The sequence below is a fragment of the Geotrypetes seraphini genome, chromosome 9, assembly GCF_902459505.1.
Source record: "Geotrypetes seraphini chromosome 9, aGeoSer1.1, whole genome shotgun sequence".
Lineage (NCBI taxonomy): Eukaryota > Metazoa > Chordata > Amphibia > Gymnophiona > Dermophiidae > Geotrypetes > Geotrypetes seraphini.
The window spans coordinates 82,098,644-82,124,806 of NC_047092.1; the positions used below are offsets into that span (position 1 = coordinate 82,098,644).

General features: G+C 43.8%; 1 protein-coding gene across 6 annotated transcripts in view; it reads left to right on the top strand.

The window, feature by feature from the left end:
* Positions 1-26,163, top strand: part of DENND11 (DENN domain containing 11) — a 256,066-nt gene that overhangs the window by 140,488 nt on the left and 89,415 nt on the right. The window lies entirely within an intron of this gene.

Genomic DNA, 26,163 nt, shown 5'->3' on the forward strand with positions numbered 1-26,163 from the left:
CGCTTCCGGAGGACGTGATAGGCCAGAGTACATTACAGGGGTTCAAGGAAGGTTTGGATAGGTTCCTAGAGGATAAGGGGATTGAGGGGTACAGATAGAACTAGTAGTAGGTTAAAAATAGAACTAGAGGTAGATTATGGAAATATTCAGAAACCATTTCACAGGTCACAGACCTGATGGGCCGCCGCAGGAGCGGACCGCTGGGCGAGATGGACCTCTGGTCTGACCCAGTGGAGGCAACTTCTTATGTTCTTAAGTGTACTACCATCCACCTGACTAGGATGAACAGAGAGATGCTGAAATGTTATCAGAAATTAGGGAGGCTAACAAACTGGGTAACACAGTAATAATGGGTGATTTCAACTACCCTGCTATTGACTGGGTAAATATAACATCAGTGCATGCTAGGGAGATAAAATTCCTTGATGAAATCAAGGACAGCTTTATAGAGCAGTTCCAAAAACTATTAAAACAACTCTTTTTGTAAAATTCTTAAAAAATAAGGAAGATGGTGAACAGTCTCTTGATGATGTGAACCGCATCGATCTTGAAGGTATTGTGGTCTAGAAATGTATTTTAATGTAATGTAGATCTAGTTCTTAGTGGAGCGCATGAATTGGTGAGGGAGATAATGGTGCTGGGGCTGCTTGATAACAGTGATCATAACATGAGATTTGATGTAATCCCTGGAATAAATTTACACAGGAAATCTAACACTGCAGCACTTAACTTTAAAAAAGGAGACTATGAAAACATGAGGATAATTGGAAAAAAGAAACTTAGAGGCGCAGCTGCAAAAGTCAAAAATCCTTCAGGAATGGATGTTATTTAAAATATTACTACTAGCTTTGTTAATAGTGGTGCCTACCAACAAAAATCTCAAAAGCTTTTTTTCTAATTTTCAAATAATTTAAATCTCAATTCTTAACCCCTTTTTTTCTGGGTTTTTCTTTTAAAAACAAATATAAAGGCCCTATATTTCTTCCCTGTCCCCAAGAAGTCGGAGCTTAATTCTTAATAGGTTGCAGATTTGAGCTATTCTAGGCGGTGGGTGTGTGGACCCGTGGAGGCCCCTCCCCGGCCATGGTTGTTCTTTTCAATTTCTTTATTTATTATTTTATTTTTAGTTTTATTTCTTTAATTTTTGTTTTTCCGTGTTTTACTGGGAGTGGAGGTAGGGGGGCTTGGGTTCCTCTCAGGGCTCATCAGAGTACAGAGCTCTGTTTGCATGATGTTGTGGCCTTTGCTGCTTGAGCCTCCCTAGTAGCACGGGGTTGGGATGCTGCTGGTTCTGGGCTGGCATTTTCGTGCTTCTTCTTTCTCCCGCTTGGATGGTGTTGGTTGGGGGTGGGTTGGGGAGGAGTAGGGTTTGGGGTGGGGGGATGGGGGGGGATTTGTTACTCTTTTCACCTGATTGTATTTTTACAGTGTTCTTTTTGCTTCAATAAAAAATTGCTTTACACTAAAAACAAAGATAAGCCTCAGATTCTAACCTGCTGCATTCACTCTTATGCAAACAGATCTGTTCATAGGAAGAAACCTCATTGGCATAAAAACCTCCTCTTTCTTTTAACTCATTAACATACCATAAATGTTCTTCGATGGTGTAATTAAAAAAAATTTTTTATGCATAACTTAATAGAAAAATATGTGTGTCTGATATCTTAGTCAATCTCCAACAGAGTGCTTCTCCAATGATATTATTAGGAGAGTGGATCTATAATTCACACAATACAAGGATGATCCTATACAATCATCCCTTAAGACTCTCACTAGAATTACAATTTTAAGAGGGCCCTCTGAGATGCCACCATTATACGCAATTGTTGTTTCATAGTATATGGCTTTACGCATCAGGTCCTCATCGGGTCCATTTGTTTAGCAATGTTTCCAATAAATAAAGTGAAACAACATTTTCACAGATGTTTAAATTATTTTAAATATTTTAAATACTTAGCTTAGTTTTGGTGGTCAAGTATACAGGGACTAATCAGCCAACATGTTTCACCCTGGGGGGGGGGGGGGGTTGTTTTCAAGGCTATTATCCCTTCGTATAGCTATTGCCCATATGTTGACCACTTGGTACGTACCAGTGGCGACCAGTGTTGGATGCAGTTTTCCAGGTGGGGGCGTACCATGGCTCGGTACAGCAGTATGATAACCTTTTCAGATCTGTTTGTGATCACCTTCTTAATCATTCCTAGCATTCTGTTGGCCTTTTTCGCCGCTGCCGTACATTGCACGGATGGTTTCATTGACTTGTCTACAAGTATTCCCAAGTCTCTTTCCTGGGGGCTGTCTCCGAGTATAGCACCAGCCATCCTGTATTCGTGCATATGATTTATGTTACCGACATGCATCACCTTGCACTTATCCACTTTGAACCTCATTTGCCATTTAGCTGTCCATTCCTTGAGTGTGATTATGTCTCGTTGTAGGTCGGGGCAATCCTTCTGTGTCCTCACTACTCTGACCAACTTTGTATCGTCTGCAAATTTAATCACCTCACTTGTCGTGCCAATTTCTGGGTCGTGTATAAATATGTTGAAGAGCACAGACCAAGCACCAAACCCTGCGGCACTCCACTCGTGACGCTTTTCCAGTCTGAGTATTATCCATTTACCCCCACTCTCTGTTTCCTATCCACCAACCAGTTTTTAATCCACGTGAGTATATCACCCTCGATCCCATGGCTCGCAATTTTTCAAAGTAGACGTTCATGCGGGACCTTGTCGAATGCCTTCTGAAAATCTAGATATACAATGTCGACTGGGTCTCCCTTGTCTATCTGCCTATTTACTCCCTTGAAGAAGTGCAGTAAGTTTGTCAAGCAAGATCTTCCTTTGCTGAAGCCGTGCTGGCTAGTCCTCAACAGTTTGTGCCCGTCAAGGTGATCGATGATGCGGTCCTTTATTCCCGCCCCTACCATCTTTCCCGGAACCGAAGTCAGACTCGCTGGTCTGTAGTTTCCCGGATCTCCCCCGTAACATTTGCCACTTTCCAGTCTTCCGGAATCTTTCCAGATTAGATTGATAGATTGGCTATTAGTTGAAGTAGTTCCTTTCAGTTCCTTGATTACCCTCGGGTGGATGCTATCCTGTCCCGGGGATTTATTGTTTTTAAGCCTATTAATCAGTCTGCTTATCTCTTCTAGACTGACCGTCGACCCTGTCAGTTTCCCTTTTTCATTTCCTGTGTATAGCCTGTTGGCTTCTGGTATATTAGATATATTCTCTTTGGTAAATACAGATGCAAAAAATGTTTTCAGTTTGTCAGCGATGGCTTTGTCCTCCTTTAGCACTCCCTTTATTCCATGGTCATCAACGGCCCCACTGCTTCCTTCGTGGGTCATTTCCACTTAATATATCGAAAGAACGGCTTAAAATTTTTTGCCTCCTTGGCTATTTTTTCCTCGTAGTCTCTTTTGGCCCCTCTTACCGCCTTATGTTACTTGCTTTGATGTGTTTGTGCTTTTTTCAGTTTTCGTCCGTTTTTGTCCTTTTCCATTCCTTAAACAAAGTCTTCTTGTCTCTGATCACTTCCTTCACCGCTACAGTGTTGTTGTTTTTTGAGAATGGGCTACCTGTACGCTCAGAAGTTTAATCACCTAGACCGCCACTGTGTCTACCTTTTAAGCCCTATTCTCAAAAAAATAAAAATTGCCCAAGTCCCAAACGTCCAAAACAAGACCTTGTAGACATGGGAGGGACCAGTCCTGTGCCTAAAAGCACGATTTTCTAACCGGCTTCTGTTCCTAAGCACCGGTTAGAGAATTGGGCCCCCTCCCAATGATCATGGCTGGAGGGATGCCCAGTCCCTCCTGCCTGAAGCTGCTGCGCCCCCCCCGCCCCCAAATGATCGCCGGCAGGAGAGATGCCCAATCTTTCCTGCCGCGATCCCCAAATCCTCCAGCAATGTTCTCCGGCAGAAGGGATGCCCATTCTTTCCTGCCGCGATCCCGTAAACCCTCCCGCAATGTTCCCCAGCAGGTGGGATGCCCAATCCCTTCTGCCGACACCCCACAAAACTCCCCCAATGTTCCCTGGCAGGAAGGATGTCTAGTCCCTCCTGCTGACACCCCCTCCCCGAAGGTTTGCTCCACTCCCCCGAAAGTTCACTCTCACCACTGTCCCACCCGGACCACCCCAACTTGGTTTCGTTGGCTGGACAGATGTTGGTCCTGTACCTTCCCAGAAGGTTCTGATTAGCCCAGGCATTTAAGGCCTTTAGGAGGAGCCTTAGGCACCTTGGCCAACCTGAATGTTAGGCCCATTTCCCAGTGCATTCTGGGATACACTGGGAGTGGCCTAAGATTTTGATTGGCCAGATCCCCAAGGCCCCTTTTATAGGATACACCAGAAAGGAGTAGGCATGCCATTCCTTTGAAGGCAGACCTACCGGCCGGATGCTTGCAAGAGCCGTCCGTCCAACAAAACCAGGTTTAGGGGGGGGGGGGGCGGGGGTGGATTGGGGCAAATTTTGGGAGGGGGGTGTTGGCAGGAGGGACTGGGCATCCCTCCTGCCAGGGAACATTGGGGGGGGTTTCACAGGGTGTCGGCAGGATGGATTAGGCATCCCTCCTACCGGGGAACATTGCGGGAAGGTTTGTGGGATTGCAGCAGGAGAGATTGGGCTGGCGATCATTCGGGGGGGGGGGGGGTTGCGGCGGCTTTTAGCAGGAGGGACTGGGTATCCCTCCTGTTCAGATCATTTCGGGGTGGGGACAGGTTGCCGCGGGGCAGCCACGATCAGCTCAGTGGTCCGATATGGAACTTATACCTATTTTGGCTTGGTCTAAGTCGGAACGTATAAGTTCCGTCCAGGCAACCTGTCAAACTTTTCGATTATGGCTGCCGGATGACTAAATGTAGGTCGGCCCACATCCCGCCCACCTCCCACCTTACCCACTCCTCCAAAAATGTCCCTTTTCGCTCTGGCACAGAGGCAGGGAAAAGGCCTAAACTGGTTTTAGATGCGTCTAAAACCCTGTTCGATTATCAGTACATGGTCAACCTGGCTTTTTGATTGTCCAAGTGTCAATTTAGGCGGGTTCTTAAATGCATTTATTTTTTGATTAAGAGCCTCATAATGTCCAGGACAAGTCTGATCTTCATTTTGAGTGTTATTTTCTTGTCTTTAAAAACTTTGTTGATGGCCTTCATTGAAGAGCGACCAAGTGCTATTCTACGGAGTATTTCTTCTCTGTTGGTTGTTTCAGTTAGCTTAGCAAAGTGTAAATAAAGGTTTGGATAATTTTCTAAAAGAGAAGTCCATAGGACATTATTGAGATGGCTTGGGGAAATCTACTGCTTATTCCTAGCATAAGCAGCATAAAATCAGTTTTATTACTTAGGATCTAGTTAGGTACTTAGGACCTGGGTTGGCCACTGTTGGAAACAGGATATTGGGCTTGCTAGATCTTCAGTTTCTCCCAATATAGCAATTCTTATGTTCTTAAGACTACCAGTCATGTTGCACAGGAAGGAAAGATTAGGTTCTTATCTTTCTATTCTTCTTTCTTGTAAACAGGAATGGTAGCCTTGACAGTTGCCCTGTCTAATATATATTTATTTATTTATTCAATTTTCTATACCGTTCTCCAAGGGAACTCAGAACGGTTTCCATTAATTTATTCAGGTACTCAAGCATTTTTCCCTGTTTGTCCCGGCAGGCTCACAATCTACCTAATGTCCCTAATGGAGGGGATTAAGTGACTTGCCCAGGGTCACAAGGAGCAGTGTGGGTTTGAACCCACAACCCCAGGGTGCTGAGGCTGTAGCTTTAACCACTGCACCACACACTCCCCATATACTAGCCTGTTTTATGTTTTAGACATGCCTGCTTAGTCAGATGTCTTGTTTCTGCCACTTGCTCGGTAGGGTCAGGAATGAAGAAGAATTCACTCTTAAGAGCAACAGAACTATTGGTGCAGATGGCACACAGGTAAGTGGTTCCTTTTATTACCATTTTGTTTGTTTCATTTAGTTGTGGGTAATCAGCATTGTTCTTTAATATTTGCATTTAGAGCAGAACAGACCTAAATAGTTTTGGAGACTTTCCCTGCACCCCTCTCTTATGTTTGCATTCTAGGACTTGCTAGAAGCTTTGGTATTGACTAAGGAGGTGTAGCTCATCCCAGAGTGATGGGAGGTGGAGCATGGAAAGAAACGGTAGGCTTTTACAATCCTTGCAACTAATGGGGGTTTAACCTGAAGGTTAAGACTATCATTCCTGTTAACAAGAAAGAAGATTAGCAAGGTAAGAACCTATTATCCCAGGCCAAGCATGCAGCATATTCTCACATGTGGGTGACTTCAACACCGGAGCCCCGGTATGGAGAGCTTTAAAAGTGCATTGGTTTGGGGCCTGTTGACATCCTTTGTTACTTCAACATAGTTGTCTTTATTTAAATTTTCTGTGTAGTTTTATACATATCCAGGACTGGGTGGGTGGGATATCTTTTTGGTTTATTTCTTGATTAAATTAATGGAAGAGAGGGAAGGGATATTTTTCTTCTGTATTGTTATTGATGGAATTTAAGTGTTTATGTTGATTATTAATGTCTGTATAATTCCTGGCACTTTGTATTAGTTTTGAAAATTAATAAAGATTAAAAAAAAAAAAGAACTTGAGAAAGTTTGCGCACTGCCCACACCATGCATGTGTGAATGCCTTCTTGCCCAACACCGCTCGCGGCTCTTCAGTTCTTAATTTTCCACGGAGCTAAGTCGTGTTTTTGAACTTTCAAATTTTGCCTTTTCCTTCCCACTCACGCATATTTGTTAGTCATATTTTTCTGTGTATTTTAGATACGTGTTTTATTTGCATTTAAAAAAAAAAGGTTTAGGATATTTTTTTTCCTTGCTGTTCACATCTCGTGGACTTTGCCTGTTGAGGCCTTGTTATTTTCCTCAGCCTTTGAATTCAATTTGGTTGACTAGGTTTTCCCAGCCGCTGACTGGGTTCAAAAAGTGTTGCAGGTGCCAGTGCCTAATTTCTGTCACTGACCTACATAGTTGATGCTTACAGTGCTTTGGGCCAGAACACCTTGTCAAATCCTGTGCACAGTGTTCTACCCTGCAGAAACATAGAATTAAGAGTTGAAAGCTCCAACAAGAAAAGTTATTTGGCACCGGTATGGACACCGAGACAACATTGCAGCCTTCAACATCAAAAACGTCGGCGTCAGGGTACATCGCTCCATCGGGTAAGCCAATGAAAAAGCCACTAGCTGGGGTCACATGATGCTGAGCTAGAGAGCAGATGTGTGTGCCTCGAGCCCCTCTCTATTGGCATTTGAGCTTCTCAGAAATAACCCTTTTAACAGCTCTCTGCTATTCTCGGCCGAACAACAGCTGACTGCAGCTTCGTATTGCACTTGACCAGCTGCTATGGCTTCTAAAACCCTCCGTCGGAAGAAAGAGAAACTGAAGCCCGCAGATCTTAAAATGGCGAAGGGTGAAGGCAAGGTGAGCTCTGTATGGTTGCAGGAAATCGTATCGGAAGTCAAAGACGCCATGAAATCCTCTCTGGACCAGTGTCTCCAATCCATCACAGATAAGTTGGAAGTGGTGGATAACAGATTGGAATCATTAACCGGGGAGTTTTCAGGATGCTGCCAACAGGTGTCCGTGTTGGAGGACACTGTGGCTCAGGTGACCACTACCCAGGCCAAGCTACCCTGGAAGATAAATTGGACTATATTGAGAATCGTTCCTGCCAGGGCAATCTTCGTCTGGTGGGCTTACTGGAGTCTATCTCTGACGCGGAGCTGCATGCGTTTTTGGATTGCTGGCTGGTGGAAACCTTAGCTCTGCGATCCACGGCGGGCCCATTGCGAATTGAAAGAGCACATTGGCTTGGTCCCAAACGTGCACCGACAGAGAAACCTCCTGAATTATGTCCACAAGATGGAGATACTCCATGCAATCCAGCAGCAGGGGCCACTTAAGTATGAAAATCATCAAATACTTTGCTTCCAGGACAGACAGATTCCTCAATGAATGGTTTGATACTGATCTATTGATTTTTAAACAGGAATTAAGAAAACTGGAAAGGATTTGGTTGAAATCAAATAGGGAGAAGGACAAGGTAAATTGGAGACTTAAATTAAAGAACTATTAAACTCCTAATTAAAGAAAAACATTCAAAACATTATGCACAGAAAATAGGGTCAGCCAAGATAATAGTAGAGAATTATTTAAACTGGTTAATAACTTAACTGATACTACACTGGTTTTAAAAGTAGATAATGAATGCTCGCCATCTCCTGATACTCTTGCAGAGTTCTTCAATAATAAAATTTTAAATTTGAGAGCAACATTACAATCTCCTATTTGCAACTTAGTTACTTGGAAGATGGCTCAATGACTGACAACAGTTTTTAAAGTTGTTAAATAAATATGTCAAATCGAACTGTTTGCTAGAGGATTGTTCCCCAAATGTAATGAAAAATGCTTCATCTACTTTTAAAGTGGATTTATTTAAATGGGCTACTTTTTCTTTGATTAAGGGACTGTTTCCTGATGAATTGGGTCAAATTTTGGTTACCCCTATTCTTAAAGATCATAAGGTATCAATTACTACGAAATCCAATTATAGACCCATAGCAAGCATTCCTTTGTTACCAAATTACTGGAAGGTTTAGTTAATTTAGAATTAGTAAGTTATTTGGATAAATTTAATATCCTTAATGACCATCAGTCGGGATTTAGAAGAGGATATAGTACGGAGACCGTCTTAACTTCAATACTTGATTATCTTCATGGTCTATTTAGCAGCTAGATTTTAGTAGTGCCTTTAATCTAGTAGATCGTGAAATATTGTTGAGTTGTTTAGACACAATAGGATTTTCAGGAAGGGTCTGGAACTGGTTTCAATGTTTTTTTGAAGAAAAGATCTTATCAAGTGATTTGTGATGGTAACTATTCTCATTAATGGAGCAACCCATCTGGTGTGCCCCGAGGTTCTCTGCTATCGCTTACCTTATTCAACATCTACATTTCCCCTTTAGGACATTTATTACAGAGTTTAAATGTAAAATTTTAAATATACGCAGATGACATTTCTATTTTAATCCCATCATCTATTTAGGAGCACCCAAAAAAATTCTAAGGAAATTAAGGATAATTTAGAATACAGCTGTTCGATTGATTTTTGGTTTAAAAAAGAATGACCTTTGGAGACAAGAGTATTATTCAAATTTTCCTGTATCTGCTTTAAGCTGATACCGGGATTGTCTCCAGCTTACCTTTTCCTCATTTTGTGTTGCATAGTGAGTAGTGGCGCTATAATGCGGCAATGGAATGGATAGTGTGCAAGACATGTTTGTGAAGTATGTTGTAGATTTTTCTACATATGATGCCTCCTTTTCATATGATTCTGGATAAATCTAGCTAGCAATGCACATGTGATAGATAAGGCCAAGCCCAATAGAAACTTATGAAAAGTTGGTACACAAATATAAACAAAGTGAATATGGATTGCGGCAAAGGCCAGAAAAATGACAGAATAACAAAAAAAATACTAGGGGTTACCAGGAGGGCTGGATTAAGCCAGATCATAGGAGAAATCAGGATATACATGACACACTTCTAGAGATATTAATGACTCCATTTTGTATTAATCTGACTCCATTTTGTTTTCTGTCGTTCTTTGTGTCTCTTCTTGGTGTAAAACATACTGAAGGTTTCCCGCTTAAAAAAAGGCCTGTGTTTTAGTGTTCTTTGTCTGGATTGCCATGAAACCTCATGGCTTAAGCATTAACAGATGGTCCTGGCATTCCATGGGTAGAGAAGAATCTTTCTTTTATATGTTTTAAAGAATTATTGAATAGGACTGAGATAGGAATGAAATATGAGTGTTGCTTGTGTATGGATGATGGGATCCCATGAGTGATTATGAATGTGAATGTATGTTTAAACATGAGAATTGGTTTTGAAAACATATTTTTATATATGTTAAACCTGAAGAAATCCTGAGAAGTAACACATCTGCAGTTTGACCTATCTGATCTTTCAGCTAGCCTACCATAGAAACTTGTGAAGGGAAGGCTCCTTTAGTCCACATAGGAATTTTCAGTAAAGAAGATTATATGAGTTTTGTGTGTCAGTGAAACTTGAAACTGTTAGTTTTTCCAAAGCAGTTTTTTCCTGACACAGAAAGCTGTTTTGGATTCAAAGTTTCTGGGGGGTATAGTATAATGTTTATACATATGCAGAAAGTTTTGTGAACAGATATATAATTTGTAAAACTGTTTTTTTTTTGAGCTGGTAACTATGTTAAAAGGAATTTCTTTGTTCAAACCTAAGGACGGCCTCTGTTGGCTGACAGGTGTGATGTCGTACTAGGCATTGCAAAAATATATAAGTGAACCCAGTGTGTCACCCAGTCGGGTCCGCGAGGGTACTGCGGCGTTCACCGACAGGTGGCAGCACAACCCTGGCGTGGCTCCCAATGAGGGAAGACACTACATAATAGTTCAGTTCACTAGTGTGTTCACTAAATCAACAGTAGATACACTGCATATGGTCAACAGTTTTAATTCAAAAAAACAAAGCAGACTTTCTGTCTCAGCACAAAAAAAAAAAAAAAATCAAAAGACAATACTTCTGCCCAGGTTCTTGGAAGCTCACCCAGGTAAGTATTATAAAGTTCTTAGTTAATTATATTACAAGGATTCCTGGACTTTAACTTCACTCGGTCCCAGTCTTCATCAGGTCCTTAGGTATGAAGCAATCCCAACAAAAACTCCAGTACTATGCAGCACTCCGGTCCTGGTGTTGCAGGAACAGGATTGCCGGGTTCACTCTTACAAAAAAGCTTTTCACAAGCACCCACAAAATAACCCAGCCCGAAGTCTTCAGTGAACCCAACCCCAATCCTGTTTGCCCTCAGACTTGCTCCAGTACTCACACCAGCCACACACCAGCTTCTCACAAAGCTCTCACCCAGCTGGTGTGGAGCAGCTCAATTAGTATAAAGCACCAGTTCAGTACTGCTTATAGCCCACTGCTGTGCAACAAAAAAACAGTTTTGAAACACATTCTTTGCCAGGTCCTGGTAATTCAAAATAGTCCCAACAAAAATTCCAAAAGCAAAAAAAATAATTCATGAGCAGGAAACTGCCACACTCACATCCATGGGTTCCAGGGAATCCACATCAGGTATTGCCAACTCTGTTATTTCCATTTGCTCCTCTGTAACCTCTTGCTCTGCTGGGCTCTGTTACAAGACTTTCCCAGTCCATAGGTTCTGGCTTGGGCGCCTGCCTTTGCCTGGCCAGGAGGAACCTTTCTGCCAGCCCTTCCTGAGCTGTCCCTCTCAGACTCTTGGAGAGCTGCTTTAAGGGAGAAGAGCCACTCCCAGTCCTACCTGGCTGAGGTACTGCTTTGGAGGCTCTTTGGCTCCCTCTCAGTTCAGGGGTAAAATTATACTCTGGGAGCTGATTATATTTCCTCAGGGAGCTTGTTTTCCTGACAGGCATTGGCTCGGGAAAGGGAATTAGGTTTGCATCACCTTCATTCTCCTCAGAATAGGCAGCTTTGTCTTGATTCCTGGTTAGGGAAGTCGGCTTAACCCCTATCCTACGCTTGACAGGGTCATCCTTGGGGATGAGAATGTCACAGGTGGCAGGGGTTTCTCGGAGACCATGTATTGCTTTAGGACATAAGAACATAAGAAGTTGCCTCCGCTGGGTCAGATCAGAGGTCCATCGTGCCCAGCAGCCCGCTCCCGCGGCGGCCCATCAGGTCCATGACCTGTAAAGTGATTTTTGTCTGAAACCCTTCATTCCCCTTTTCCCTTCTATCTATTAACTTCATAGTCCTATCTCTATCCCTATCTCAGAGTCCTTCAGGAATTTATCCAATCCCTCTTTGAAACCCCGTAATGTACTCTGCCCTATCACATCCTCCGGAAGCGCATTCCAGGTGTCCACCACCCTCTGAGTGAAAAAGAATTTCCTAGCATTGGTTCTGAACCTGTCTCCTTTCAATTTCTCCGAGTGCCCCCTTGTTCTTGTGGTTCCCAATAGGCTGAAGAATCTGCCCCTCTCCACCTTCTCTATGCCTTTCATGATCTTGTATGTCTCTATCATGTCTCCTCTGAGTCTCCGCTTCTCCAGGGAGAAGAGCCCCAGTCTTCCTAACCTGTCTGCGTATGAAAGGTTTTCCATACCTTTTATCATTTTTGTCGCCCTTCTCTGAACCCTCTCAAGTATCGCCATGTCCTTCTTTAGGTACGGTGACCAATATTGGACACAGTACTCCAGGGGTGGGTGCACCATCGCATGATACAGCGGCATTATGACTTCCTTCGTTCTGGAGAGGTGCAGTTTTCACACTTGATGGATCTCCATTGCGCATATGCCTTTTGATACGAGAATTTGGCGTTAATATTATTGGACAATATTGGACTGGTAATATATGTGCAATTGTCATTATTCCCGGGCAACTAAGGACAGGGTTTGGTAAGTCACCCTGTTCAATAGAGCATCAAGAGGAACTAGAAACTTTTGCTTATCCAAAAATTAATGGGTGTAGATATAAGACCTTAGATATAGGACCCTAGCATTTCAAGCTGGTAGGCAACAATCTTGGTTAGGTAAATGTATTCAGCAAGCTATGTTATCCTATTGCTGTTTTTGGAAATTAATTAAGACCACTTTGTTCAATAAGTTTATTACTTAATGGGAGTTTTATTATTGAAATTCTATATTACAAATATTTGTATTTTTTACTGTATTATTGAATTTTGCTGATTGTCCGCCTAGAACTTTTGGTTATGGCAGTATAAAAGAATAAAGTTATTATTATTATTACTCACCTCGGATCTCGAGTTAACACCGTGCTTATGCCCCCCCCCTGCGCGGACTTGCACCGCAAACATGTGCAGTTCGCTTTGTTGTGCCCCGCTAAACTAAAAATTTTCTATGAGGGTAAATCCTATTTTTTTGACAACCTGACTGATGCTACGTGCTTTGTGGATCAGATGGCTACCCCGTCTACCAGCTCCTCGACCCAGTGACTCCTTTGAAATATTATTTTTTGAGCTGCTAGCCTTTTTTGGGGGATTTTCGCTGGACTGCTGGTTTGGTGGTTCCCATTTCTGTTACACTCTGAATTCAGCAGCAGTCTTTGCTAGTCAGACTGCCAGGTATCCCGGCTGCCTCGTTGGAGCCTTACAAATATTGGCCTGTTCCTGCCTATCATGGAGCTCCACTCCCAGGAGTGGCGAAGTGTGCATGGTAGGCCTGGGCTTGGCGGTCATATACTCATGAGCGGATTGTGTGGACATTGCTTAGATACCTTTTGAGCCTTTGACACTACCTGGGATGTTCAGTGGAGGATGGACTTCTGCTTGTTCTGCAGAGATCTTGTTCTTCCAATCTCCCTGCGGCCTGCGGAGTTCTGTGTTGCTGTTTGCCTTCTGCTTACTTGAGTATTGGAGCTGAGCATGAGGGACCGAGAGTCTGCTGCAGGATTGACTTTGCCCAGTTGCTACTCTTACCCTTAATGACACTTGGGCGCCTGTTGGGTACTTTTTTCTGGGGGGGGGGGGGCTTTGCTTGCTGAGTGCCTGTTTGTATGTGCTAGTGGATGGCTGGCTGGGTTCAGGTTTGTAGCAATGAAGGGAGTGGTGATTGTGGTTTCCTTTTTTGCTCATCAGCTTATTGCCTGCAATGTATGGCCTGGTAGTGGGCTCCATGGTCGTTTCAGCTGAGTTGGTAGTATTGTTTGGAGGACCTTTTCCATCTGGGTTTGGTGGGATTTGAGTGTATGCATGCTGAGAATAGTTGCAGTTTGTTGGTGTGGTATGAAGGGGAGAATGATTTTTTCTGTTGAAGCTGTCTTTCAATACAGTTGGGCTTCCTTATATTAGCTGCCTCAGGGGTTATATGTGGGGTTTCTGAGGGGTTATATGCTGCTGTTCCTCACTGTTAATGTTTATGTCTGGTGCCTGTTTGGGGGTGGGGCTCGGGGCAGCCCTAGGTTGTCCTTAGGAACACAGGTGTTTCAGGGGACGTAGGGAGGACATTCCTATGGGGGGCAGGGGGGGTTGGGTTTGTGTATGGTGTTGGGGGTTGCTTCTGTTTTTTTTTTGTCTACAGGGTTCATTTTGGTTTTCTGGTATTTGTCTAGCTTTTTGTTTTTGTTTTGCGGTCAGGCTGGGGGGAGGCTACCCTGGGGTTTGTTGCTCCTATTTTTGGCTTTGGGTGTACATGCTCGCCGCTCTAAAGAAGCAGTGGCACTGGTGGGTCTGTATGCTAGGACAGGCCCACCTTCCTTCTATTTTGCAATTGGGGTTATCAATGCTCTTGGTCTTTACGGACTCTCATGGTTAAACTAATTTCTTGGAATGTTAATGGGGTTACCTCATCTGTTAAGAGACAGAAGATATTGCAGACCCTGAATCATCACAAGGCGGATATTACCTTTTTGCAGGAGATGCACTTGACCTCTCTGGAACACGGTAAATTTGCTAGATGGTGGGGGCTGAAGCCTTATGGCGGAAGGCTGGGGTCTTGATTCTCCTCTGGAAAACTTTAGATGTGATGGTGAATGAAGTCTATGCAGACCCTTCTGGTCGATTTGTCTTAGCTCATATAGTTCTAGACCAGAAATCTTTGCTTCTATGTAATATCTATGCCCCAAATGTTTTTGATAAGGCTTTTTATGCGACTTTATTTAAGGCATTGAGTAAATACCCGGATATGCCTCGGGTGCTGGGGGGTGATTTTAATTTTGTTCATGATCCTAGTTTGGATCTGATCCCCACTCACAAGAATGTATAGACTCTTCTAGGGGTATTCCTTACCTTTGCTCCTCCTTAGATCTTGTAGACGTGTGGCGCACTCTGCACCCCGGGCACCGTGACTATACTCAACTCCCATGCTCATGGCACCCAATCTCAGATAGACTACTGGCTTTTGTCTACTAGTCTTTTTTCCTCTACACAAGCAGCGGGGATTGGTCCCTATTGTGTCTCTGATCATGCCTTTATTTGGTGCACGTTGACTGTGGGGTCGAGTGCTGGCGGCTTTCGTCAGTGGCACTTTTTTACTTCAGAAATGGAAGGATTATCAGTTCCATAATGAGGCCCATCTGGAGGATCTTGTGTTATATTGGGAGACGGCTAAAGCAGTGGTGCGGGGTGAGATTATTGCCTATGCTAGTTTTAAGAAGAAGGCTCGAGATATGGAAATCTTATGCCTGGAGCGACAGGTACGGGTGGACAGGATGTGATATCCATGTCATCCCACCCCTTTCCGCAGGAGCACTTTGCTGACCTTGCAGGCCTCTTTAGATGAGTTATTGCAGGCCCATACTGGCTGTTCGCTTCAATACTTTAAGCACCAATTTCATTTATACGGTAATAAGGGTGGGCGGCTTTTGGCTAACTTGGGGCGCACTCCGAATGGCCCTCGGTGGATACTCCGAGTGCTGGGGGAGGACCGGTTTGCACTGCAGGTTTTTCGCCAATTCTAGCAGAAGTTGTATGCCCTGGAGCTGCCGAGTGAGCTGTATCTAGATAATATCCCAACTTCTCGAGTGTCTGCTCATCATCAACAGATGTTAAATGCTCCTATTTCAGCTGAGGAGGTTGCTTTGGTGATCCAGTCTAGTGCACTTTGGAAAGCCCCGGGTCCTGATGGTTTTCGCGCTGAGTTTTATAAATTGTTTTCCATGGCAGTCACACTGGTGCTGACCTCCACCTTCAATGTGCATGTTGAGAGGGGGTCCTTGCCATTGTCGTTGCATGATGCTATTTGGAGCTCTTGTTAGGTTGTTCTATACTTCTCACTCCGGCGGGGGTTTCTTTTAGATAAATATGAAGCTTTTCGATTTCCCCCTAGTGTTGGCCAGCTATTTTTGCAGAAGGCAGGGTTGGTGGCTAAAAAAATTATTTTGGGTGAATGGGTTTCGGATCGTGCTCTTGGGCTTGGTGTAACCATTTGCAAGCTTTGATGTTGCTTGAGATGGATCAGGTGCATCATTCCTTATGACAATCTAAGGTTTTTTTTTTTTTTTTTGCAGGTTTGGGGTCCTTATATATTCTCCTTGTCTCATAGAACCTGTAGTATGATCCTTAATGCCTTACCTGTTTAATTTACCTTGAGCGGTGAAGGGTTGATGGCCTTGCGGTGGCCTTTCCCCAGCCTGGTCTGCCTTATTTTTGTTGTTGTTTTTGTTTTGCATTGTGTTGGGGTGCTGGAGGTCTTTGGGGGGAGGTCCTCTGCATTGTTTTTTGGGGCTCATCAGAGTCCAGGGCCCTGAATGTCATGCTGTCACTTTGGTTTTGTTCAGACCTCCTTAGTGAGGTGGGTTGGGGGGGGTGCTTGCTTTCTCTTTGTTCCCGTATTGCTGGTTACTGTCTCATTGTGCCTGTCGCATTTTTCTTCAGACTTTGTGCTGGGTTCTTCTGGGAGCTCTTTCCTTCTTTGTATGGTAGGTTTCTTGTTGTGTGCGGTAGGGTATGGGGGAATGGGTGGGGTGGGGGTGGGTTGTTAGGATCGGGGGATAATCCCACTCTTCTGGAATTCCTCAAACCCGCTCTCTTCTAGACCCTCCCAAAAACTGAAACTATCTTTCCCATCTATAAAAGGTATATCCCGCGCAGGAAAACTCGGAACATCCCTCCCCTTTAGAACTACGGAACTCTGGAACAACCTCTAATCCCCGCTCAGAAATTCTAGCTCCTTCCAATCCTTCCGTAAACGCTTGAAAACTTGGCTCTTCTCAAAAATCTAATCACCTCCCGTTCTCTAGTTCCCTGCCCCTCCCTATCTTCTCAGTCCCTCTCCTATACCCTTTCTTTGTAGTTCCTTTCCTCTCAACCTCTGTAAACCGTGCCGAGCTCTGCGCACGCGGAGATGGTGCGGTATACAAACCTAAGGTTTAGTTTAGTTTAGTTTAGATAATAGCTGTATAGTCTTTGAGCAACTGTGTCTTCTACTGTATTCATTGTCCTTCTGTTTTGGCGTGTTCCCAACAGATCTCACAGGTTACCATTGCATCGAGTCCCTTGATTCTGACCAAGCCAACGACTGTCCTTACGTCTGGCCTCTTCTACATCGAGGTGTGCATCCTCTACAAGGTCACTCTCACCGAGGCTAGACAAGGCACTGATGATACCGGCAGAACGCCAAATGGTACCAGTGCTCTTGTACCGTGAGAAGCTCGAAGTGCTTTTCCAAGTCAGTGACATGTTCAAGCTTCTTGCTCCAACACTGACTCCATCGGTACCTGTCCAACCTGAGCATAAGACCACAAGGTCCTGAGGTACCGATACTGGATCTCCGGTACCACACCGATGTTCCATGCATAAAAACAGCGTGTCTCATCGCAGATCCCTTTCTCCATCATGGTGTCAATCCAGCTCTTCCAGACATCAGCATTCTTCATCCTCTCGAAGATCCAAGTCTGCTCAGCATCATTCATCCTCAGCTTCCTTGAAGTATATACATAGTTCTCCTTCCCTTTCTTCCAAGCGTAAAAGGAAGTCGCATCATACATCGTCATTGGAACTATACCGGACTAGACGCCATTGGTCCCGATGCAGTCCTTCGCCAAAACACGTTTTTGACTCAGACTTAGTCTGACTCAGCAGATGATGTCCCTCAGTCTACTACATAGGCTTATGACACTACTTCTGAAAAGTCTCCTCGGAGAGCTAAGTCTCCAACCGAAAGACTTTCTTTCACAAAATTAATCTGTCAATTGTGTAAAGAGCTTCCAGTCAAATTAGAAGCCGATTTTGCTCATAGTGCTGAATATTTAGAGGCATTGGACTATGGTGAGCCACCTAAGGAACTCCTGCGACTACCATTACATGGTATTCTCAAAGAGACTCTGCATAAACGCTGGGAGACCCCCTTATCATTGCTATAGCTCCCATTGTCAGCGGTGCATGTGGAGGATCACTCAGTCAGAGTAAGCATTACTGTTTTTTTGGGTTCCTCTCTACAGTGTTCCTTTAATGAAGGTTTATTATTAGATACGTATATCATCTATATTAACGATTGAAAATTTGGGACCTGCTCAGCCTTTTTTTTTTTTTTTTTGCTCATCAGCTAGTGTTAGTGTTTGTGCAGCCCCAGAAAAATATTTTTCATCCAATATGGCCCAGGGAAGCCAAAAGGTTGGACATCGCTGCCCTACTCCTTCACCGTGAGCAGGGAGAGGTAATTTCATAGTATTCCAGGCCGTGCGCCAACCCTCTTCCCTGCTCCTACTCCTTCACCGTAAGCAGAGAGGGTAATCTGCATAGCATTAAATTTGAACCACCAAATTTCCCCGTCTCGCCCCACCCAGCTACTTTTTCGTGCCACCTGGCTGGAAAAAATTTCTGGGGATACCACTGCGCGCCACTTCCCTCACAGGAAGTGGCACAGGACCAGGTGGGCAGCCTTGTGCGCCGCTCTGCCACAAGGGAAAAGAAGATTCAGAGGCAGCCACGTCAGCCATCAGTGCTCACGGGAACCAGCGTGGACCAGGCAGGCAGCCGTGTCCAGCGAGGGAGGGCGCCAGAATTTTAAAAAGGTAATAGGGGGGGGGGGTTATTCACTCCATAAGATGCACTCTTATTTCCACCCATTTTTGGGGATGTAAAAAGTGCGTCTTAAGGAGCAAAAAATACGGTACATTTCTTCACAGCATTTACAGGGTTTTCGTCACATCTCTCGCACCCTTGCCCTGACTAGAAGTTATATGGCAAGATCAGCTTATGATGCTTTTGAGGTGTCTTCCAGAGCCTCAGCTATGTCAGTGGCAATGAGACATCTGGCATGGTTCAGAGTCTCTGACGTGGATATCAATCTCCAGGATAGATTGGCTAACATTCCATGCTTGGGTGATGAGCTATTTGGTGATTCTATTGAAAATTCTACCAAAAGCTCAATGATCATGAGAAACATTGGGGTGCTTTGATTAAATCCAAGTCTAAGCCTTCAACTTCCAAGCCTTTCAAGTCTTCCTATCAGAGACGTTTTTCTTCCAAACCTGCTGCTCCTATGAGACCACAGCAGAAGAAACAGAAGCAACAGCATCCTCAAAAAAACTCAGGCCGCAGCTCCACAGAAGCCTGCTCAGTCTTTTTGATGTGCTTCTCGAGAGCATAGCCGCTGTTCCTTTATCCCAGCCTCTCTCTCAACCCATCGGAGGACAGCTTCAACTTTATTATCCTCGCTGGGAACTGATTACAACAGACCTCTGGGTGGTAACAAGTTCAAGTTCAGTTTATTTAATATACCGCAAATATAAAACCAGAAGGCAAATCTAAGCAGTTTACAATAAAAAATTTAAAATAACCCCCTCAACAAAAAGCACATTAAATAAGGTAAGAACAGAAAGAAGACAAAACATAAAGGAAAACAATTGAGAACATAGGTAATCAGGGATTACAATAAAAATAAAAAGGTTGGGAAAAGGGATGAACAATGTGGTAAGGGAGGGAACAAAGAATTTAAATCTGCCCACACAGAAGAAAAGTAGCCATAGGGAGGAAGTAAGTTAAGAGCTAAAGGCCAAAGAGAAGTAGTATGCCTTTAATTGTGCCTTGAAGGTTACAAATTATTTCTCTGAATGAAGGTAAAAAGGCAAAGAATTTCAGAGAGTTGGATCCATAACACAGAATGAAGAATTCCTATGGAAATCTAGAAATGAGGGAATGACTAATAACTGCTGTTGTGAGGAACGTAAGGTTCTTTGAGGCAAATATGGGACCAAATGACTATATAAAAATGAGAAAAGAGGGATACTCTCTTCACTTTGTTGACATTCCTCATCAACCTTAAGAGAGTCATCTTTTCACCCTCAGCAGATGTCCCTTCTTCTTCAGGAGATAGAATCACTTCTCCTTCTCAATGCAATTGAGAAGGTTCCTCCAGGAACCTTGTTCTGAAGGAAACAGGAGGTCTTTTTGTTCTGAAGAAGACAGGAGGTCTTCATCCAATCTTGGACCTCAGGGGTCTCAACAAGTTTCTAGTGAAGGAAAAGTTTTGGATGTTATTTCTGGTAACTTTATATCCCCTCTTGGATCACAACAACTGGCTATGCTTTCTGGATCTGAAAGAAGCCTACACACACATTCCAGTACATACGGCCTCCAGGCGATTCCTCCATTTCCAGGTGGCTCACCACCATTATCAATACTAAGTACTACCCTTTGGCCTTGCATCCTCTCCCAGAGTATTCACCAAGTGCCTTGTGGTAGTGGCAGCAGCACTCACGGTCTCAGGGCCTTCAAGTCTTTCCTTACCTGGATGACTGGCTGATCAAGGACCCTACCTCGCAAGGGGTGACAGTAGTGACTTGCATGACAATTCTCTTCCTTCAACATTTGGGTTTCAAAATCAATTTTCCCAAATTCCAACTTCAGCCATCTCAGAAACTACAATTCATAGGAGCTCTGCTCAACACTATTCATCTTAGGGCGTTTCTACCACAGCAAAGACAAGACAATTTGATTCAGCTTTGCACTCAGACTGATCATCTGCCATCAGTCTCAGCCAGACAAATGATGGTACTCCTGGGTCACATGGCCTCCACAGTACATGTTACTCCATTTATGAGACTTCACCTCAGGATACGTCAATGGACTCTCGCATTTAAGTGGTCTCAAGCATTCGACCCATTTTTGTAACACATTCCTTCGCTTCAACAGTCGTTGCAGTGGTGGATAAACTCTTCCAATCTGTCCAGAGGATTTTTGTTCCATATCTTTCCTCATTAGAAAGTTCTGACAAAGGACTCGTGCTTGGGGAGTTTATCTGGATGGTCTTCGTACACAACTGGTCTTCCCAGGATCGCCTTTGTCATATAAATCTGTTGGAACTTGGAGTCATCTACAATGCTCTCAGAGCTTTTCAGCACATTGTGACCAACATTGTCCTTCTTATCCACACAGACAATCAGGTCGCAATGTATTACATAAACAAACAAGGAGGCACAGGGTCCCTCCGTCTTTGTCAGGAGGCCCAGATTTGGACATGGGCCATTGCTTGCAATATATTCCTGAAAGAAATATACTGTATATTCAAGGAGAACAGAATTTTCTTGCAGACAGACTCAGCCGGTTTCTTCAACCACACAAGTGGACACTCGACTGTGCAGTTCTATGTCCCAGTGTTCTCCCCAGGGCCTTTTAGCCAGGCACTCCATCCGGCTAATTTAGATGACCGCCTGGCGAATCCTGCTGCTACCGCCGATGCTCCTTCCCAGGGTGACTCGCCGCCGAAAATTGTGTTTGACGCCTGCCTTTTTTTTTTTGCCAGTATGTGAATTGAACCCACGCTCCGGGGCTTTAATGTGTGCATGCCGGCTTCCCTTCTCTTTCCTCTGAAACCGGAAGTTACGTCCTGTGGGGGGAGAGAAGAGAAGGAAAGCCGGCACGCAGACGTTAGAGCCCCGGAGGGAAGCTTATAACTTGCTGCTTTTACTTGCTTCGGGCCTTCTTCGCTGCCGGGTCCTGCCTACTTTCTGTTTCCGCAAAGGCAGGACCCAGCAACGAGGAAGGCCCGAAGCAAGTAAAAGCAGCAAGTTGTAAGTTTCCCTCCATCGCTGACCTGTGGAAGATAGGTCAGCGATGGAGGGAAGTTTGCGACTCCGCCGATGGGAGGGATAGGAAGAGAAATGCTGCTGCTGCACCCAATTTTTTTTTTGGGGGGGGAGAGAAATGCTGCTGCTGCTGTACCCAATGGGGGGAGGGGGAAGAGAAATGTTGCTGCTGCACCCAATTTTTGGGGGGGAGGGGGAAGAGAAAAGCTGCTACACCCAATTGGTGGGATAGGGGAAGAGAAATGCTGCTGCTGCACCCAATTTTTTTGGGGGGAGGGGGAAGAGAAAAGCTGCTACACCCAATTGGTGGGATAGGGGAAGAGAAATGCTGCTGCTGCACCCAATTGGGGAGGGGATAGGGGAAGAGAAGTGCTACTGTGCCCAAAGGGGGAGGGGGAAGAGAAGTGCTGCTGCAGCACCAAATTGGGGAGAGAGAGAGGAGAAGGAAGACCAGGGAAGGAAGAGGAGAGGAAAAAGATGCCAAAACCATGGGAGGGAAAGGAAAGGAGCTACCAGACCATGGAGGGTATGAGGGAAGGGGGAGGAGACAGATGCCAGACCAGGAGGAAGGAAGAAGAGATGCCAGATAATGGAGTGGGAGGGGGAGATGGAAGGAGAGGATAGAGATGCCAGGGCATGGAGGGAGGGAAGAGAAACTAAGGAGACATAAAATGCCAGACCAGAGGGAAATAAAGGAGAGGAGGTGCCAGGGAAGGAGGGAGAGATAGGAGAGAGATGCCAGGGCATGGGGGGAGAGAAGGGAAGGAGATCATGGGGAAGGAAGGAAAGGAGAAAAGAGAGATGCCAGACCATGGAGTGGGAAGGAAGGAAGGAAAGGAGAAGAGAGAGATGCCAGAGCATAGGGGAGGGGATGGAGACAAAAAATGGAGAGGGGGGTGAAGCTGAAATGAATCATGTACAAGAGAGAAAGGGCACAGGATATACAGTTTATTGAAAGGACATAGAAAGAGGGAAGATGCCATATGGAACAGAGAGAGAGTGGACACTGGATGGAAAGGGCATAGAGGGTGGACAGTGGATGCAAGGGACAGAGAGAGGGTGGACAGTAGATGGAAGGGGTAGAGAAAGAGGGCAGAGGCTGGGTGAAAGGGGCAAAGAGAGAGGACAGATTTTGCATGGAAGGGCACGAGGACAAACGCTGAATAGAAAGAAGAGAGTGAAGAGAAGATGATTAAAGCAGAAATGACAAAAAGTAGAAAAACTTTTGTTGTTGGTTTACGTAGAATCAAGTAGTATTGTAACTGTATTGATTAAAGTTTATAAATAGGAAATGGAAATAAGGCAATTTTTTGGGGACTAAACCCCTTTCCTCAGGTCAGGACAGGATACCATAACAGCAGTATACTGTACTGTCTTGAAGAAAGAATTGAAAGCTAATTGAAAAATGGATTAGTGGTATTTTCTTATTTCTCATTATTTGTTTTATTTCTATTTGTTAATTTGTAAAGTGGTGATTGTTATGTAGCAGTTTTTTCAAATTTATATCTACTGTCTTTATATTTTGCACAGTATTAGGGTACGTGTCACTGTTTCTTTGGTGTTGCATTGTATGCAGAGTCTGGTTTCTTGGTTCAGTTTAACTTTTGTCTACATATTTCTATCTTTAGTTTGTGATTATTCCATATTGGGCGAGGGTGTATCTTTGTTCTATGTGTATGAAAAGGACATGACTTTCTGTTAGCATCAACTGTACAGGATCAATTAACTGTATAGGATCTGGCTTGTTTAGCTTTACATTACGTGTGTTGGTGTTCTAGTGCTCACTGCAGTGTTTAAGATGCTGCCTTTTCCTAGGTGCACCCTTCTTGTGTGACTCATGGATTATTACTAAAAATATCTTTTTTTTATATAGAGGAGGGGGTTGTTAAAAAATGATCAGCACTAGCTGTCATATATACTAGGTACGCCACTGGATTAATGACCCTATTCTAACTTTACTGTTGATGTAGGTGTTGCCCCCCCACATACACACACACACTATAAAAAATTAAATTAAAGTTGTATTAACATCAAGCAGCTTTCAAATAACATTATAAGCAAATAAAAATAAAATATTTTTAGTACATTGCTAATTACTACCTGCATCTTTACCTAAACTGTTTTGCCCTAGCTCTCACTATGATATTTATCTGCTACTATTTTTTTTTTTTTTTTTTTGCTGTAGTGCAATCAGACAGGTCTCCTTCAAGGCTCAGTAACACCTCTCCATAAATTATGTGGAATAGGTCTGGAAGTGGGGATCGCATCTATTTCATATCCTCAGTGAGACCTCAGGAAGGAACCTAGTGATTAAAACATTATTAGAGGTGCTGTAGAGCCATTTCTTTTGTGACTGGATGAGCTATATTTATCTTTTTTTTTTTTTTTAGTTGTTTAAATTCATTCAGAAATAAATGGCTAGATTAAACCTAATGACTTCATTAACATATTTCCCTTTTTTAAACCTCTATACCATTTGAAATAGGACAAATATCTAATTATTCCCTTCTAGAATTGGGTACTTCTTAAATTTAGTAAAAATATTCTGGCACAAGTGTCAAACCTTAAAAAAGGAAGTCATATTGAGCATTGGAAAATAATTATAATTAACTAATAAAAATAGTACACATTTAATTTTCCCCACCACCAAATTTCCCCGTCCTGCCCCACTCGGCTACTTTTTCATGCCACCCGGCTGGAAAAAATTTCTGGGGAAAACACTGATGTCCCATATTTTCTCAGTGGGGGGACTCCTCAGATAGACTTGTTTGCATCACCCCACAACCACAAGCTGCCCAAGTTTTTCTCCCGGCAGTACTCCTCACTGTCTGGAAGCAGATGCTTTTCTACTGGATTGGACTCACAAGTTTCTCTATGTTTTTCTTACAATCTCTCTCATTCTCAAAACGCTTGTCAAGCTCAAGTAGGAGTCCGTTACCATGATCCTTATAGCTCCTCGGTGGTTCAGACAGCTCTGATTTTCCCTGCTACTTCAACTCAGTATGAAGGAACCAATACCTCTTCAAATTTTCCCATATCTTCTCACGCAGAATCACGGATCTTTTCTGCATCCCAATCTTTCAGATTTCCACCTGACAACTTGGTACCTCTTGGCCTAACATCAGATGCTCTTCATCTTTCTCAGCCTGTCAGACTAATCTTGGAAGCATCCACAAAACCATCTACGCCAGCGAAAATGGACATGGTTTTCTACCTGGTGTGTTCTTCATCATCAGGAGGCTAACTCCACCTCTGTCTCTTCAGTATTGGACTATCTTCTACATTTATCCAATTCAGGTCTCAAAACCACTTCAATTACAGTTCATCTCAGTGCTATCAATACTTTCCACAAGCCAGTCGATGGGAAACCTCCCACTGTTCATCCTCTTGTGTCTAGATTCATTTAAGGACTTTTCAATGTCAAACAACCTCTCAAAACTCCTCCAGTAGTTTGGGATCTTAATGTGGTCCTTGCTGCTTTGATGAAACCTCCTTTTGAACCAATGTCTGTGGCTTATCTCAAGTACCTTACTTGGAAAGCAGTCTTTCTCATCTCTCTTACTTCAGTTTGACGAGTCAGTGAACTTCAAGTACTGGTGGTGGATCCTTCTTCCACAGTGTTCCACCATGACAAAGTGGTGCTTCACACCCATTCTAAGTTTCTTCCAAAGGTTGTCATGGAATTTCACCTTAATCAATCTATTGTACTTCCAGTATACTTTCCTAAGCCCTCACTCTCATCCTGGGGAAACGATTCTTCACACTCTGGACTGCAAACAAGCATTGGACTATTATTTGCAGGGAACTCAATCTCATAGAACATCTCCTTAACTTCGTCTTCTTTGATCCTAACAAGCTGAGACATCCAGTATCCAAGAGAACAATTTCCACATGGTTGGCCTCTTGTATCTCTTTCTGTTATGCTCAGGCTGGGCTGTCACTGCAGATATGTGTCACAGCCCACAGAGTCCGAGCTCTGGCAGCTTCAGTTGCTTTTCTTCACTCTACTCCTATTGAAGAAATCTGTAAAGCTACTATTTGGTCCTCAGCTCATACATTCACGTCTCACTACTTTCTGGAATCTTTACAGATGGGATGGTCACTTCGGCCAAGCAGTATTGCAAAATCTATTTTCCTATTGTCCAACTCTCCCTCTATCCCATTCTAGTAAGCTAGGGAGTCCCACATGTGAGAATATGCTGCCTGCTTGTTCTGGGATAAAGCACAGTTACTTACCGTAACAGGTGTTATCCAGGGACAGCAGACAGATATTCTCAAAATCCACCCACCTCCCCTGGTTGACTTCTTAGAAACATAGAAACATAATGACAGATAATGGCCAAATGGCCCATCTAGTCTGCCCATCCACAGTAACCTTTATCTTGCTTAAAGAACTGAGGAGCTGCAAGCAATGTTGGGCGGGAAGGCACTCATGCATGCGTGGTGCGGGCAGTTCGCAAACTTTCTCAAGTTCTTAAAGTGGCGATTCACTTTTAAAGCTGTCCGTACTGGGGCTCTGTGGATGATGTCACTTACATGTGAGAATATCTGCCTGCTGTCTCTGGATAACACCTGTTACAGTAAGTAACTGTGCTATCTTTCCATA